Source organism: Mustela nivalis (assembly GCF_964662115.1).
Source record: "Mustela nivalis genome assembly, chromosome: 7".
NCBI lineage: Eukaryota > Metazoa > Chordata > Mammalia > Carnivora > Mustelidae > Mustela > Mustela nivalis.
The window spans coordinates 93,794,445-93,810,770 of NC_139026.1; the positions used below are offsets into that span (position 1 = coordinate 93,794,445).

General features: G+C 35.9%; 1 protein-coding gene and 1 pseudogene across 2 annotated transcripts in view; both read left to right on the forward strand.

Annotated features, from left to right (window-relative positions):
• LOC309869903 (olfactory receptor 6C3) overlaps positions 1 to 16,326 on the forward strand; it is a gene marked incomplete at both ends in the record, with an annotated part of 68,190 nt that overhangs the window by 41,764 nt on the left and 10,100 nt on the right. The gene's annotated exons all lie outside the window — the stretch shown is intronic.
• LOC309868852 (olfactory receptor 6C3-like) lies at positions 6,218 to 7,123 on the forward strand (annotated as a pseudogene). The gene has a single exon. The product of its transcript is annotated as an olfactory receptor 6C3-like (transcript).

A 16,326-nucleotide genomic window follows, 5' to 3' on the forward strand; every position in this document is an offset into this window, starting at 1 on the left:
AATACATTCTCTTGAATGGGTCAACCAGGAAATTAAAGAAGAATTAAAGAAATTCATAGAAACAAATGAAAAGGAAAACAGAAATGTTCAAAATATTTGGGTCGCAACAAAGATGGTGCTAAGAGGAAAGTATATAGCAAAACAAGCCTTTCTCAAGAAATAAGAAAAGAGGTGTGCTTGGGTGGCTCAGTAGTTAAGCATCTGCCTTTGGCTCAAGTCATGATCCCAGGGTCCTGGGATTGAGCCCCACATTGGGCTCCCTGCTTCAAGGGAAGCCTGATTCTCCCACTCCTTTTCCCATTCCCCCACTTATGTTCCCTCTCTCACTGTGTCTCTCTCTGCCAAATAAATAAATAAAATCTTTTAAAAAAGAAAGAAAGAAAAAGAGAGTAAGAAAAGAAAGAAAAAATAGAAAGAGAAAAGGAAAAGTCTCAAATTCACAGCCTAACCCAAACCTAAAGGAGAAAGAACAGCAAAGAAATCCTAAACCCAGCAGGAGACGAGAAATAATAAAGATACGAGCAGAAATCAATGAAATAGAAACCAAAAGAACAGATCAACGAAACTAGGAGCTGGTTCTTGAAAAGAATTAATGAAGTTAATAAACTCTTGGCCAGACATCTCAAAAAGGAGAGAGAGGACTCAGATAAATAAAATCATGAATGAAAGAGGAGAGATCACAACCAACACCAAAGAAATACAATTATAAGAACATATTATGAACAACTAAACGCCAGCAAATTTGACAATCTGAAGAAATGAATGCATTCCTAAAGACATATAAACTACCACAACTGAACCAGGAAAAAAAAAAAAATAGAAAACCTGAAAGACCCAAAACCAGTAAGAAAAGACCCAAAACCAGTAAGATTGAAGCAGTCACCAAAAATCTCCCAACAAACAAGAGTCCAGGGCCAGATGTTTGCCCAGGGGAATTCTACCAAACATTTAAGAAAAATTAATACTTATTCTCCTGAAATTATTCCAAAAAAATATAAATGGAAGGAAAACTTCCAAACTCATTTTATGAGGCCAGCATTACCTTGATCTCAAAACCAGAAAAAGACCCCAATCAAAAAGGAGAATTACAGACCAGTATCCCTGATGAACATGGATGTAAAAATTCTCACCAAAATGCAAGCCAGTAGTATCCAACAGTACATGAAAAGGATTATTCACCACAAAGAAATGGGAATTATTCCTAGGCTGCAAGGTTGGCTTAACATCTGCAAAGCAATTAATGTGATACAATACATTAATAAAAGAAAGAACAAGAAACAAACGATAATCTCAATAGATGTAGAAAAAGCATGTGGCATCCTTTCTTGATCAAAACTCTTCACAGTATAGGGTACATACATCAATATCATCAAAGCCATCTATGAAGAACCCAGAGAGAATATCATTCTCAATGGGGAAAAACTGAGAGCTTTTCCCCTAAGGTCAGAAACATGGCAGGGATGTTCACTATCACCACTGTTATTCAACATTGTACTAGAAGTCCTAGCCTCAGCAATCAGACAACAAAAAGAAATAAAAAGTGTCCAATTCAGCAAAGATGTCAAACCCTCACTCTTTGCAGATGATATGATACTTTATGTGGAAAACTCAAAAGACTCCACACCAAAACTGCTAGAACTGGAATTCAGTAAAATGTTAGGATATAAAATCAATGCACAGAAATCAGGTGAATTTCTATATGCCAACAACAAGACAGAAGAAAGAGAAATTAAGAAGTCAATTCCATTTATAATGGCACCCAAAGCCATAAGATGCCTAGGAATAATTCAACCAATGAGGCAAAAAACCCATACTCAGAAAACTCTAGAATATTCATGAAAGAAATTGAGGAGGACATAGGGAAATGGAAAAACATTCCATGCTCATGGATTGAAAGAACAAATATTGTGAAAAAGTCAAAGCTGCCTAGAGCAATCTGCACATTTAAAGCAATCCCTATGAAAATACCATCAATTTTTTCAAAGAAATAGAACAAATAATCCTATAACTTGTTTGGAACCACAAAAGTCTCCAAATAGCCAGAGGAATGTTGGAAAACAAAACCAGAGTTGGCAGCATCACAATTCTGGACTTCAAGCTCTATTAAAAAGATGTGATCATCAAGACAGTATGGTACTGGCACAAAAACAAACACATTGATCAATGGAACAGAATAGAGAGAGAGCCCATAAATGAACCTTTCACTCTATGGTCAATTAATCTTTGACAAAGCAGAAAAGAATATCCAATGAAAAGAAGACAATCTCTTTAACAAATGATGTTGGGAAAATTTGAGAGACAGATGCAGAAGAATGAAACTGGGCCATTTCTTTACCCCACACACAAAACTGGACTCAAAATGAATGAAAGACCTCAGTGTGAGACAGGACTCCATCAAAATCCTTGAGGAGAATACAGAGAGCAACCTTTTCAACTTCAACCACAACAACTTTTTCCTAGAAACATCACCAAAGGCAAGGGAGGCAAGGGCAAAAGTTAACTCATGGAACTTCTTCAAGATAGAAAACTTTTGCATAACAAAGGAAACAGTCAACAAATCCAAAAGACAACTGACAGAATGGGAGAAGATATTTGCATATCACATAGAAGGCTAGTATCCAAAATCTATAAAGAACTTATCAAACAACACCAAATAATAAATTTTAATCCAATCAAGAAATGGGCAGAAGATATGAAAAGATATTTCTGCAAAGAACACACCCAAATGGCCAACAGACACATGAAAAAGTGCTCCACATCACTCAGCATCAGGGAAATACAAATCAAAACCTCAAGGAGATATTACCTCACCCCAGTCAGAATGTCTAAAATTAACATGTTAGGAAACTACAGATGTTGGTGAGGATGCAAAGAAAGGAAAACCCTCCTACATGTTGGTGGGAATGCAAGTTGGTGCAGCCACTCTGGGAAAAAGTATGGAGGTTCCTCAAAAAGTTGAAAATAGAGCTATCCTACAACCCAGCAATTACATTACTGTGTATTTACCACAAAGATACAGAGGTAGTGATCTGAAGGGGCACATGCACCTGAGTGTTTACAGCAGCCATGTCGACAATAGCAAACTATTCAAAGAGCCCAGATGTCCATCAACAGTTGAATGGATAAAGAAGAGATAGTGTGTGTGTGTGTGTGTGTGTGTGTGTGTGTGTGTATATATATATATATATAACATATACATATATATATAAAACAGAATATTATGCAACTATCAAAAAATGAACTCTTGCCATTTGCAATGATATGGATGGAACTAGAGGGTATTATGCTAAGTGAAATAAGTCAATCAGAGAAAGACCATTATCATATGATCTCACTGATATGAAAAATTTGAGAAACAAGACAATGAATCATAGGGGAAGGGAAAGATGAAACCAGAGAGGGAGGCAAACCATAAGAGACTCAATCTCAGGAAATGAACTGAGGGTTGGAGTGGAGGTGGGTGGGAGGGACGGGGCAGCTGTGTGATGGACATTGGAGAAGGTATGTCCTATGGTGAGTACTATGAATTGTGTAAGACTAATGAAACAAAGACATGTACCCCTGAAACAAATAATGCATTATATGTTAATTTAAAATTTTAAAAACATAAATAGGAGCTCCTGGGTGGCTCAGTCATTAAGCATCTGCCTTCTGTTCAGGTCATGATCCCAGGGTCCTGGGTTCGAGCCCCACATCAGACTCCCTGTTCAGTGGAAGCTTGTTTCTCCCTTTCCCACCCTCCCTGCTTGTATTTCCTCTCTTGCTATGTCTTTCTGCGTCAAACAAATAAAAACTAAAAATAAATTAATTAAATAAAAGTTTAAAAATTTAAATATCAATAAAACTGACAAACCTTTGGCCAGACTCATTCAAAACAAAAAGAGGACTAAAAAATCATAAATGAAAGAGGAGAAATAACTATCAACACCACAGAAATACAAAGAATTTTAAGAGAATATTATGAAAGAGTATATACCAACAAATTGCGCAGCCTGGAAGAAATAAATAAATTCCTAGAAATATATAAATTATCAAAAGCCAAATAGGAAGATAACAGAAAACTTGAACAGACTGATAACCAGCAGAGAAATGAAATCAATAATCAATAATCTCTAAACATACAAGAGTCCTGGTCCAGATGGCTTCCCATGTGAACTCTACTAAACATTCAAAGAATAGTTAATACCTATACGTCTCAAACTAGTCCCAGAAATAGAAATTGAAGGAAAACTTCCAAATTCATTCTTTCAGGCCAGTATTACCCTTATACCAAAACCAGACAAAGATTCCATTAAGAAAGAGAAATATAGGCCAATATCCCTGATGAAAATAGATGTGAAAACTCTCAACAAAACACGAGTAAATTGAAAAACAGTTACTAATAGAATCATTCAACATAATCAAGTGGTATTTATTCTTGAGCTGCCAGGGTGGTTCAATATCCATAAATTGATCATTGTGATACAACATATTAATAAAAGAAAGGATAAGAACCATATGATCCTTTCAATAGATGCAGAAAAAGAATCTGACAAATACAACATCCATTCATATAAAAACTCTCAACAAAGTTGGGAGAGAGGAAGTGAACATCAACATACTAAAGGCCATATATGAAAACCCCAAATTATATATCATCCTCAATGGGGAAAAAACTGAGCATTTTTTCTCTATGGCCAAAAGCAAGAACCAGGATGTCCACTGTCACCACTATTACTTAACATATAAGCAGAAGTGATAACCTCAGCTATCAGACAACAAAGAGAGGTAAAAGACATCTAAATTGGTAAACAAGTCAAACTTTCACTATATGTAGATGATAGGATACTATATAGAAAACCCAAAAGACTCCAGCAAATAATTGCTAGAACTGACAAATGAATTCAGTAACATTGCAGGATACAAAGCCAATGTACAGAAATCTGTTGCATTTGTATATATCAAAAAAAGTGGCAGAAAGAAAAATTGAGGAATCAATACCATTTACAATGCACCAAAAACAATAAGATACCTACATGAAAGAGCTGTACTCTAATAACTATTGAACACTGATGAAAGTAAGTGAAAATAGCACAAGGAAATGGAATGCCTTTCCATGCTAATGGATTTGAAGAACAAATACTGTTAAACTGTCTACAATACCTAAAGCAATCAATCCATTTAATACAACTACTATCAAAATACCAACAACATTTTTCACAGAACTAGAATAAGCAATCCTAAAATTTGTATGGACTGACAAAAGACCCTGAATAGCCAAAGCAACCTTGAAAAAAAGAAGAGCTGGGGAACCGCAATGCTGACTTGGAAGTTATATTACAAAGCTGTAGTGATAAAAAAAAAAAAAAAGTACAGCACAAAAACAGACAGATCAGTAGAACAGAATATAAAACCCCAAAATGAAACCACAGCATTATGATCAACAAATCTTTGACAAAACAGGAAAGAATATCCAATGAGAAAAAGACAGTCTCTTCAAAAATGGTGTTAGGAAAACTGGACAGCAACATGCAAAAGAATGAAACTGAACCGCTTTCTTACACCATAAACAAAAATTAAATTCCAAATGGATGAAGGACATAATGTGAGACAGCACATTTACATTTAAAGCAGCATTATCAACAATAGCCAAATTATAGGAAGAGCCCAAATGTCCATTAACTGATGAGTGGGTAAAGAAAATATGGGGTGCATGTGAGTGTGTGTGTGTGTGTGTGTGTGTGTGTTGTTATAATAAGTAAGATAAGTCATTCACAGACAGACAAATACCTTATGATTTCACTCATATGTGGAATTTAAAAAAACAAAACAAACAATCTTGCCACAGAGTGGCAAACCAAGAAACAGACTGGTGGTTACCAGGGGGAGGTGGGTGGAGGGAATGGGTGAAATAGGTGATGGGCATTAAGGAGGACATATGTAACTTGCACCACATGTAGTATGTGGATATTGAGTCACTCAGTTGTACATCTGAAACTAGTATTGCATTATATGTTAACCAACTCGAATTTAGATAAAAATTTTAAAAAAGAAGGAAATATGAGCATTTAAATCCTCAATTCCTTTACTATTCACGTACTCTTTCTTTCTGTTTTATTTCTCAACAGAAATTTTAGATTTCTCAACAGAAATTAGATTAGATTTTGCTTAAAGAAAATAAAAAGCAACATCAGAAATAATACAATGATTACAGAGTTTATTCCCTTAGACATCTCAGATGACCCACAGCTTTATCTTTTTATTTGTGGCTTATGTATTAAGTGTCACTGGAAACCTAACCATAATCATCCTCATCTTGATAGACTGTCATCTCAAGGCTCCTATATATTACTTCCTGCAGAATTTCTCCTTCTTAGAAATCACATTCACCAGTGTCTCTATCTCAAGATTTTTGGGGGCAATCACTACAAATATCAAGACCATTTCCTATAACAATTGTTTAGCTCTATTTTTCTTCATCTTCATGGGTGTTTCTGAATTTTTCCTTCTCACTACCATGTATTTTGATTGTTACATTGCCATCTGCAAATTTCTTCAGTACACCATCAAGAGCAAAAAAAAAATCTGCACCCTGCTTGTCTTTAGGTCCTGGCTAGGAGGATTTCTTACTATTTTCCCACCACTCATATTTATCCTCCAACTAGATTTCTGTGCTTCTTGTGACTATTTCCACATCTTACAATTCTTGTGCTCAGATACATGGCTTTTAAAGATGACTGGCTTTTACTTTGCTTTTGTCACTCTGCTCTTCATTTTGGCATTGGTGATTCTCTCCTACCTGTGCATCCTTAGCATGATCCTGAGAATCCCATCTGCTAGTCAGAGGAAAAGGCTTTCTCCACGTGCTCCTCTAACTTGATTGTCATTTCCATCTCTTATGGGAGCTGTATATTCATGTATGTCAAGCCTTCAGCAAGAGAAAGAGCATCACTAACCAAAGGAGCACCTATTCTCAACACCTCAATTGCCACGCCCCACGTTGAATCCTTTTATTTATGTCCTGGGGAACCAGCAAGAAAAACAAGTTTACAAAAACTTACTTAACAGTGTTATTGAGAAAGAAATGAAAATATATATTAACATGAATGGATGTCATCATGAAGATTCAACAAAGAAAAATTAAAATCTCAACTTCTACAATATGCTCCCATATCCATCTCAGAGATACTTGCAAGGCTGAGCACTTTGTTGAAGCTTTCTTTAAACTGAAAGTAACCATGTTGTGTCTTTCCTTCAAACTGTTTGTAGGTTCCACTTTCTCATTGATTTAGAGTTCCAAATAGAAATCCCATGGCTATAAAATATCAGTTGTTTTGGTGATTGTTCTAATAATAAAAATATTGTATTGTATTATATTGTATATACTGTCTTAATCAACTCTTAGTTTTTTGTTACTAATATCATGGTTTCTTTCCTGAAATTATAAAAAATATGAAATTATCTGTAACAACCATATTTTTTGCACACTATCTTCAGTCTCTGTCCAATTCTCCAATTCAGCTAATTGACTGGAATGTTTCTATTACTACAAATGATTTGAAGGTCATATGTCTTATTTTCTAGTTATGCTTAAGACATGTGACATGCCATTTTTTACATACTTTCTTTCTTTATCTATATATTTTTTTAAATATATAGCTGGTGAATAGTTAGGCAGTCATCTTTACACTCATGCCACCAGGACGTTTGATAGGAATTCCATAAAATCTCTTCTATAGAGAACATTATTATTGTGCCATATACTGAACTAGATATATCCTAAACTACATCATATTTAATCTTCACAACTATATGGCAAATTAGAGAAATTATCTCTTCTTTAGAAGTGTGTAAACAGATGTTCAAAAAAGTTGCATAATTTGCCTGAGGTCTTCAGCTATAACAGTTAGTATCATAACCTGATTTGAAAAAAAAAAAAACAAACTGACAAAAAAATTATTTGCTTTATTATATATACACTTGAAACTCACTAAAGACCTCCATATTTTGCATAGTTTTCACTAAGCATCTGCACAATTTTACTGGTGCTTTTCTCTCATACTATCTCATTTGGACATGACAATATTATTATAGTCTAGTCAGAGATGGTACTAACTCCTATTACTATATTTGGCATATAAATTAGAACATTAACTAAGATAGGAATTTCTTCAACTGCTGTTGGTTATAAGCAATAGTGTGAGTGAGAAAAAAATCTAAAATATGAGCAGTATTATGACACGAAATCTTCTTATTAGAAGTCAAATTAAAAATAAGGGAGAGAGAGACAAGATGGTGGGGAAGTAGGAGGAGGAGGCATCCTTTCAACCTGTACCCTAAAGTGAGCTGATTACATTCCAAAGAACTCTGATCACCCACGAAATCAGCCTGAGATCAGAATTATACACGTCTGGATCTCTATAGGAGCAGAAGACGCCAGTGGGCAGAAGCGTTCCAGCTCCATCCGTTCAGCCATCTCTCACCAAAATGACTAGGAGGAGGAAAGCCCAACAGAAGAAAAATACAGAGGATGGGCCTTCTGCAACAGAGCTAATGACTATCAACATAGACAATATGTCGGAAAAAGAATTCAGGCTAACATTTATCCAGGAAATAGCTAGATTGGAGAAAGCCATGGATGATCAAATGGAATTGATTAGGGCTGAACTTAAAGCTACCAGAGTTCATGTTCACAATGTTAGGCAGAGCTGAAAGCTATCAGGAATGAGGTTCACAATGCTCTCAATGAGTTCCAATCTAACCTAAATTCTCTCAAAGCTAGGATGACTGAGATAGAAGACAGAATTAGTGATCTGGAGGACAAACAGATAGAGAGAAAGGATCTGGAGGAAGCCTGGAACAAACAGCTTAGAAGCCATGAAAACAGAATCAGGGAAATAAATGATGCCGTGAAATGTTCCAGCGTCAGAATTATTGGAATCCCTGGGATGCCTGGGTGGCTCAGTTGGTTGAATGACTGCCTTCGGCTCAGGTCATGATCCTGGAGTCCCGGGATCGAGTCCCGCATCGGACTCCCAGCTCCGTGGGGAGTCTGCTTCTCTCTCTGACCTTCTCCTCATTCATGCTCTCTCTCACTGTCTCTCTCTCAAGTAAATAAATAAAATCTTTAAAAAAAAAAAAAAAAGAATTATTGGAATCCCTGAAGGGGAGGAGAAAGAAAGAAGTCTAGAAGACATAGTGATACAAGTTCTTCATGAAAATTTTCCCAATCTCGCAAATGGAACCAGCGTTCTTGTACTAGAGGCTGAACGGTCTCCACCCAAGATTATACATTCCATAAAAACATCAAGGCACCTGGTATTCAAATTGAGATATCATAATTGTAGATATAATCTCTTGAAAGCCGCTAGGACAAATAGGCTCCTTATTTACAGAGGAAAGCCCATCACAATAATGTCAGACCTGTCCACAGACACCTGGCAAGCCAGAAAGGGTTGGCAAGATATATTCAGGGCACTAAATGAGGAGAACATGCAGCCAAGAATACTTTATCCAACAAGACTGACATTCAAAATGGATGGAGAGATAAAGAGTTTCCAAGACTGGCAAGGCCTAAAAGACTATGCAACCACCAAGCCGACACTGAAGGAAATATTAAGGGGGGTTCTGTAAAAGAGGATAAAGCCCAAGAATAGCATTGAACAGAAATATAGAGACAACCTACAGAAAGAAAGACTTCAAAGGTAACACAATGTCAATAAAAACATATCTATCAATAATCACTCTCAATGTGAATGGCCTAAATGCGCCCATCAAACAGCACAAGGTTGCAGATTGGATAAAATGACAGGACCCATCCATATGTTATCTACAAGAGACCCATTATGAACCTAAAGATACACCCAGACTGAAAGTGAGGGGATGGAGAAGCATCTTTTATGCCAATGGGCCTCAAAAGAAGGCCAGGGTAGCAATTCTCATATCAGACAAATTAGATTTTCCATTAAAGACTGTAATCAGAGATACAGAAGGACACATCATTCTTAAAGGGACTATCCACCAAGATGATCTAACAATTGTAAATATCTATGCCCCCAATATGGGAGCAGCCAATTACATAAGAAAACTGTTAATGAAGATAAAGACTCATATTGATATGAATACACTAATAGTAGGAGATATTAACATGCCTCTGTCAGAAATAGACAGATCATTGAAGCAGAAAATCAATAAAGAAACAAGAGCATTGCATGACACATTGGACCAGATGGACCCCATAGATATATACAGAACATTCCACCCTAAAACAATAGAATACTCATTCTTCTCAAGTGCACATGGAACCTTCTAAAGAATAGACCACACACTGGGTCACAAATCAGAACTCAACCAATACGAAAAGCCTGAGATTATTCCCTGCACATTCTCATATCCCAATGCTTTGAAACTGGAGCTCAATCACAAGGAAAAGTTCAGAAGGAACTCAAACACCTGGAAGCTAAAGATCACCTTGCTTAAGAATGCTTGGATCAACCAAAAGATCAAAGAAGAACGGAAACAATTCATGGAAATCAATGAGAATGAAGAGGCTTCAGTCCAAAACATATGGGATACAACAAAGGCGATCCTAAGGGGGAAATACATAGCCATCCAAGCCTCCTTCAAAAAAATTGAAAAATCCAGAACATGGCAGCTGTCTCTACACCTTAAAGAACTGGAGAAATCAAAACAACTCCACACATAAGAAGGGAAATAATCAAGATTAGAGCTGAGATCAATGAGGTAGAAACCAGAGATACAGTAGAACGTATCAATGAAAATAGAAGCTGGTTTTTTGAAAGAATCAATAAGCTCGATAAACCATTGACCACACTAATCCAAAAGAAAAGAGAAAAAGCCCAAATTCATAAAATTATGAATGAAAAGGGAGAGATCACAACTAATACCTAGGAAGTAGAAACAATTATCAGAAGTTATTATCAACAGTTATATGCCAATAAGCTAAGCAACCTAGATGAAATGGATGCATTCCTGGAAAACTATGAACTCCCAAAATTGAACCAGGAAGAAATTGACAACCTGAATAGACCTATATCTAGAAACGAGATTGAAGCAGTGATCAAAAAACCTCCCAAAAAACAAGAGCCCAGGACCTGGTGGATTCCCTGGGGAATTCTACCAAACTTTTAAAGAAGAAATAACACCTACTCTCCTGGAGCTGTTTCAGAAAATTGAAGCAGAAGGAAAACTTCCAGACTCTTCCTATGAAGCCAGCATTACTTTGATCCTCAAACCAGGCAAAGACCCTATCAGAAAGGAGAATTTCAGACCAATATCACTGATGAATATGGATGCTTAGATTCTCAACAAGATCCTAGCAAACAGGATCCAACAGCACATTAAAAAGATTATCCACCATGACCAGGTGGGAGTCATTCATGGGCTACAAGGATGGTTCAACATTCACAATCAATCAAGTGACAGAACAAATTAATAAGAGAAGAGAGAAAAACCATATGGTCTTCTCAATTGATGCAGAAAAACCATTTGACAAAATCCAGCATCCATTCCTGATTAAAACACTTCAAATATAGGGATAGAGGGAACATTCCTGAACTTCATCAAATCTATCTATGAAAGACCCACAGCAAATATCATCCTCCATGGGAAAAAGCTTTCAGCCTTCCTGTTGAGATCAGGAAAAAGACAACGATGCCCACTCTCACCACTCTTGTTCAACATAGTATTAGAAGTCCTAGCAACAGCAATCAGACAACAAAGAGAAATAAAAGCTATCCAAATTGTCAAAGAAGATGTCAAACTTTCTCTCTTCGCAGATGACATAATTCTTTATATGGAAAATCCAAAATACTCCCCTCCCAAACTACTAGAACACATAAAACAATTCAGCAACGTGGCAGGATAAAAAGTCAATGTACAGAAATCAGTGGCTTTCTTATACACTAACAATGAAAATACAGAAAGGGAAATTAAAGAATTGATTCCATTTACTATAGCACCAAGACCATAAGATATCTGGGAATAAACCGAACTAAAGAGGTAAAGGATCTGTACTCGAGGAACTACAGAACACTCATGAAAGAAATTGGAGACACAAAAAGATGGAAGACCATTCCATGCTCTTGGATTGGAAGAATAAATATTGTTAAAATGTCTATATTGCCTAGAGCAATCTATACTTTTAATGCCATTCCGATCAAAATTCCACCAGTATTCTTCAAAGAGCTGGAGCAAATAATCCAAAAATTTGTATGGAATCAGAAGAGACCCCAAATTGCTAAGAAAGTGTTGAAAAACAAAAATAAAACTGGGGGCATTACATTACCTGATTTCAAGCTTTACTACCAAGCTGTGATCACCAAGAGAGCATGGTACTGGCTTAAAAACAGATACATAGACCATTGGAACAGAGTAGAGAGCCCAGATATGGACCCTCAACTCTATGGTCAAATAATCTTCGACAAAACAGGAAAAAATATTCAGTGGAAAAAGACAGTCTCTTCAGTAAATGGTGCTGGGGAAACTGGACAGCTATATGGAGAAGAATGAAACTCGAGCACAGGAATCCATCAGAATCCTAGAGGAGAACATAGGCAGTAACCTCTTTGATATCAGCTACAGTAACTTCTTTCAAGATATGTCTCCAAAGGCAAAGGAAACAAAAGTGAAAATAAACTTTTGGGACTTCATCAAAATCAAAAGCTTCTGCACAGCAAAAGAAACAGTCAACAAAAGAAAGAGGCAATCCATGGAATAGGAGAAGATATTTGCAAATAACAGTACAGACAAAAGGTTGATATCCAGGATCTATAAAGAACTCTTCAAACTCAACACACACAAAACCAGATAATCATATCAAAAAATGGGCAGAAGATATGGACAGACACTTCTGCAATGAAGACATACAAATGGCTATCAGCCACATGAAAAATGTTCATCATCACTAGCCATCAGGGGAATTCAAATTAAAACAACATTGAGATACCACCTTAGAATGGCCAAAATTAGCAAGACAGGATACAACATGTGTTGGAGAGGATGTGGAGAATAGGGAACCTTCTTACACTATTGGTGGGAATGCAAGTTGGTGCAACCTCTTTGGAGAACAGTGTGGAGATTCCTCAAGAAATTAAAATAGAGCTTTCCTATGACTGTGCAATCGCACTACTGGGTATTCACCCCAAAGATACAAATGTAGTGAAAAGAAGGGCCATCTGTATCCCAATGTTTATAGCAGCAATGGACACGGTCGCCAAACTGTAGAAAGAACCAAGATGCCCTTCAACGGATGAATGGATAAGGAAGATGTGGTCCATATAAACTATGGAGTATTATGCCTCCATCAGAAAGGATGAATACCCAACTTTTGTAGCAACATGGACGGGAGTGGAAGAGATTATGCTGAGTGAAATAAGTCAAGCAGAGAGAGTCAATTATCATATGGTTTCACTTATTTGTGGAGCATAAGAAATAGCATGTAGGACATGGGGAGTTAGAGAGGAGAAGGGAGTTGAGGGAAATTGGAAGGGGAGGTAAACCATGAGAGACTATGGACTCTGAAAAACAATCTGAGGGTTTTGAAGGGGTAGGGGGTGGAAGGTTGGGGGAACTAGATGGTGGGTATTGGAGAGGGCACAGATTGAATGGAGCACTGGGCATGGTGCAAAAACAATGAATACTGTTACACTGAAAATAAATTTTAAAAAAGTAAAAGGTAAATAAATAAATAAATAAAAAGAATTTTTTTTAAAAAGTGGAATAAATGAATAGTTTTAATATAAGGTGGTTGATCACCAATTTAAATACATGCCGTCGAGTAGAAATGCATTCAGTAGAGAGCTGCATTAGGAATTTAGATATTTGGTTGTTAAACTCTTTCTGAAAAGTAATGTCAAAGGAAACAAACTTCACACTTACCTCTTGTTCTTGTTGCTTACTATTGGGTTTTATTTCTCCTATCTCATTGTACAGTCTCTCAAGCTTCCTGTTTCAACTGAATTACTAATGTGTACTATGTTTTATATTCTTCAACGTTTGTACAAATTCCTGTGCTGGCAATTTTTTTTTAAGATTTTAATTATTTATTTGACAGACAGAGATCATAAGTAGAAAGGCCGGCCGTAAGAGGGTGAGGGGAAGCAGATTCCCCACTGAGTGGAGATCCTGATGTGGGGCTCAATCTCAGGACCCTGAGATCATGACCTGAGCCAAAGGCAGAGGCTTAATCTGCTGAGTCACCCAGCTTCCCCCTTTTCTGGAAATTTTGATTTACTGAATTATTTCCCTTGAGACAGGGAACTCATAAAATATTAACTGCTCTGTACAAGTTAAATCTGTGTAAAAACCATGCCAAAAAGTTTTAACACACCTTCTGATTTTTTTTTTTTTTTGGTCCTTTATATATTTGGTCTTTCTTACTCTCTATATTTAAATATGTATATTCCTCCCAGAAAAAATGGGAAGAACAAGACAAAAATATTGATGATAGAAAACTTCATTGTTCAATGGCAAAGGGAAGGCTATCCGAAATGCTTGCTCCCCTAGATGACAATGATGAGATTTGCCAATATTTTACTATTACAGGCAATCTGTGTTTGTGAACCTGTATGAAAAGCAGAGCTAAGCCTGGCATACAGAAGGCAGTGAAAATCTCTCAAGCCTTATTATTGACTCATTAGTTCAACTTTTAATCAAATTAAATGGGGTATATTGGGGTTAGGATTTGCAACTGAATATATTAAAAAGTATAAAAAAGGACAGTATATTTTGTTTTACTATATCAATTAATTCATTTTCAGTTAAGAACAGGAAGTTACTATGGCTATGTGTGTTGCCATTTGGAGATAGGCTACGGATATTGTGTTCAAGAGGACAGACTTTAATTTCAGGATGTCTAAGATTATATTTGACACTTGCTAGCTATGTGAAATTGTATAAGATATTCCATCTCTATGAGCCTCAGTTCTTCAATGGGAATATAGAATAACAGAATAAAACTTTCATAACTGTGTTGAAGGACTAAGTGAGATAAATAATAAAAGTATCACTGAAATAAATTGTCTTTGAAAAATCACAATGACCATGTGCATCCTTCCCAAAGTTTGAAATTAATGCCAACTAAAACAAAAATAAATAAAGCAGCTATTTATATATCCTATTGTCACATAAATTATAGAGCGTGTTTACTTACATTGGTTGAATTAGTTCTCAAAATACTCCTTACATTTTAACTCCATGTCAAATGAAGAAAATGAAGTTTAAAAAACTTAGTAACATTCAAAGTCACAAATCCACTAAGTGGCTCATTTTCCTTTTTCATCTATGCCTTTCTCTCTCTCTCTCTCTCTTTTTTTTTTTTTTTTTTTTTAAGATTTTAGTCATCTACTTGACAGAAATCACAAGTAGGCAGAGAGGCAGACAGAGAGGAGGGGGGAAGCAGGTTCCCTGCTGAGCAGAGAGCCAGATGTAGGGCTCCATCCCAGGCCCCTGAGTGGAAGGCAGAGGCTTTAACCCACTGAGCCACCCAGACACACCAATCCATGCCTTTCTAATTACAAAAAAATATTCATTCTGTAATAAATAAACTAACCCTATAATGTCAAAAATATGAATAATAAGTCCTAATGTCATAATTTTATTATTAATTTATTGTTTCCTTCCTTGTTCAAATTATAGATGGCTGATTAATAAACTAAAGGTATAAGGTTATGTGTTAATATTCAGCAAAAACCCCTAAAGATATGAGAGTTATCATTTCTGAAAATATTATTAAATGTAATTTGGTGCTTTCTTTTTCCCTTGATTTGTTTCTATGCACAAGTGTATGAATTATAAAAACTGATCTTCTCATCCTTGATGAAATGAATAAATGTAAATAATTGTGATTTCTCCAGGAAAATGATCTCCAAAATAATTATGAAGAACAGTAAAAGACAATTCCAATAAAATAATTCTTCCAGTCACTAAGTGGAGTCAACTGTGGAGATTTTGTTTCATTCGGGCCGAGTTTTCATATGATTTCTAGTTAATTTGTCAAGAATATATGAGTAGTGCCAGAAGAGTATTTCAGTGCTACTATCAAGCTGAGCTAGATATTGCCCATAACATTAATTAAATTCTTTTTCTTTCCTCTAATATATTAAGATGAATGTGAACAACTCATTCTGAACAATTTAATAAAGGAAAAAGAAACACGGTAACATGATCAACAAAGCAAATTTCTTTGGAGCACTCTCTGAATATATTTTTCTAATGACTTTTAAAGGGCTTTAACAAAGGGTAAGAGAATAAATATATAAGATTAAAAAAAAAAGTTAATGCATTACTAAAGGAGACTTCCATTCAGCACAACATAAAGAATTAAGT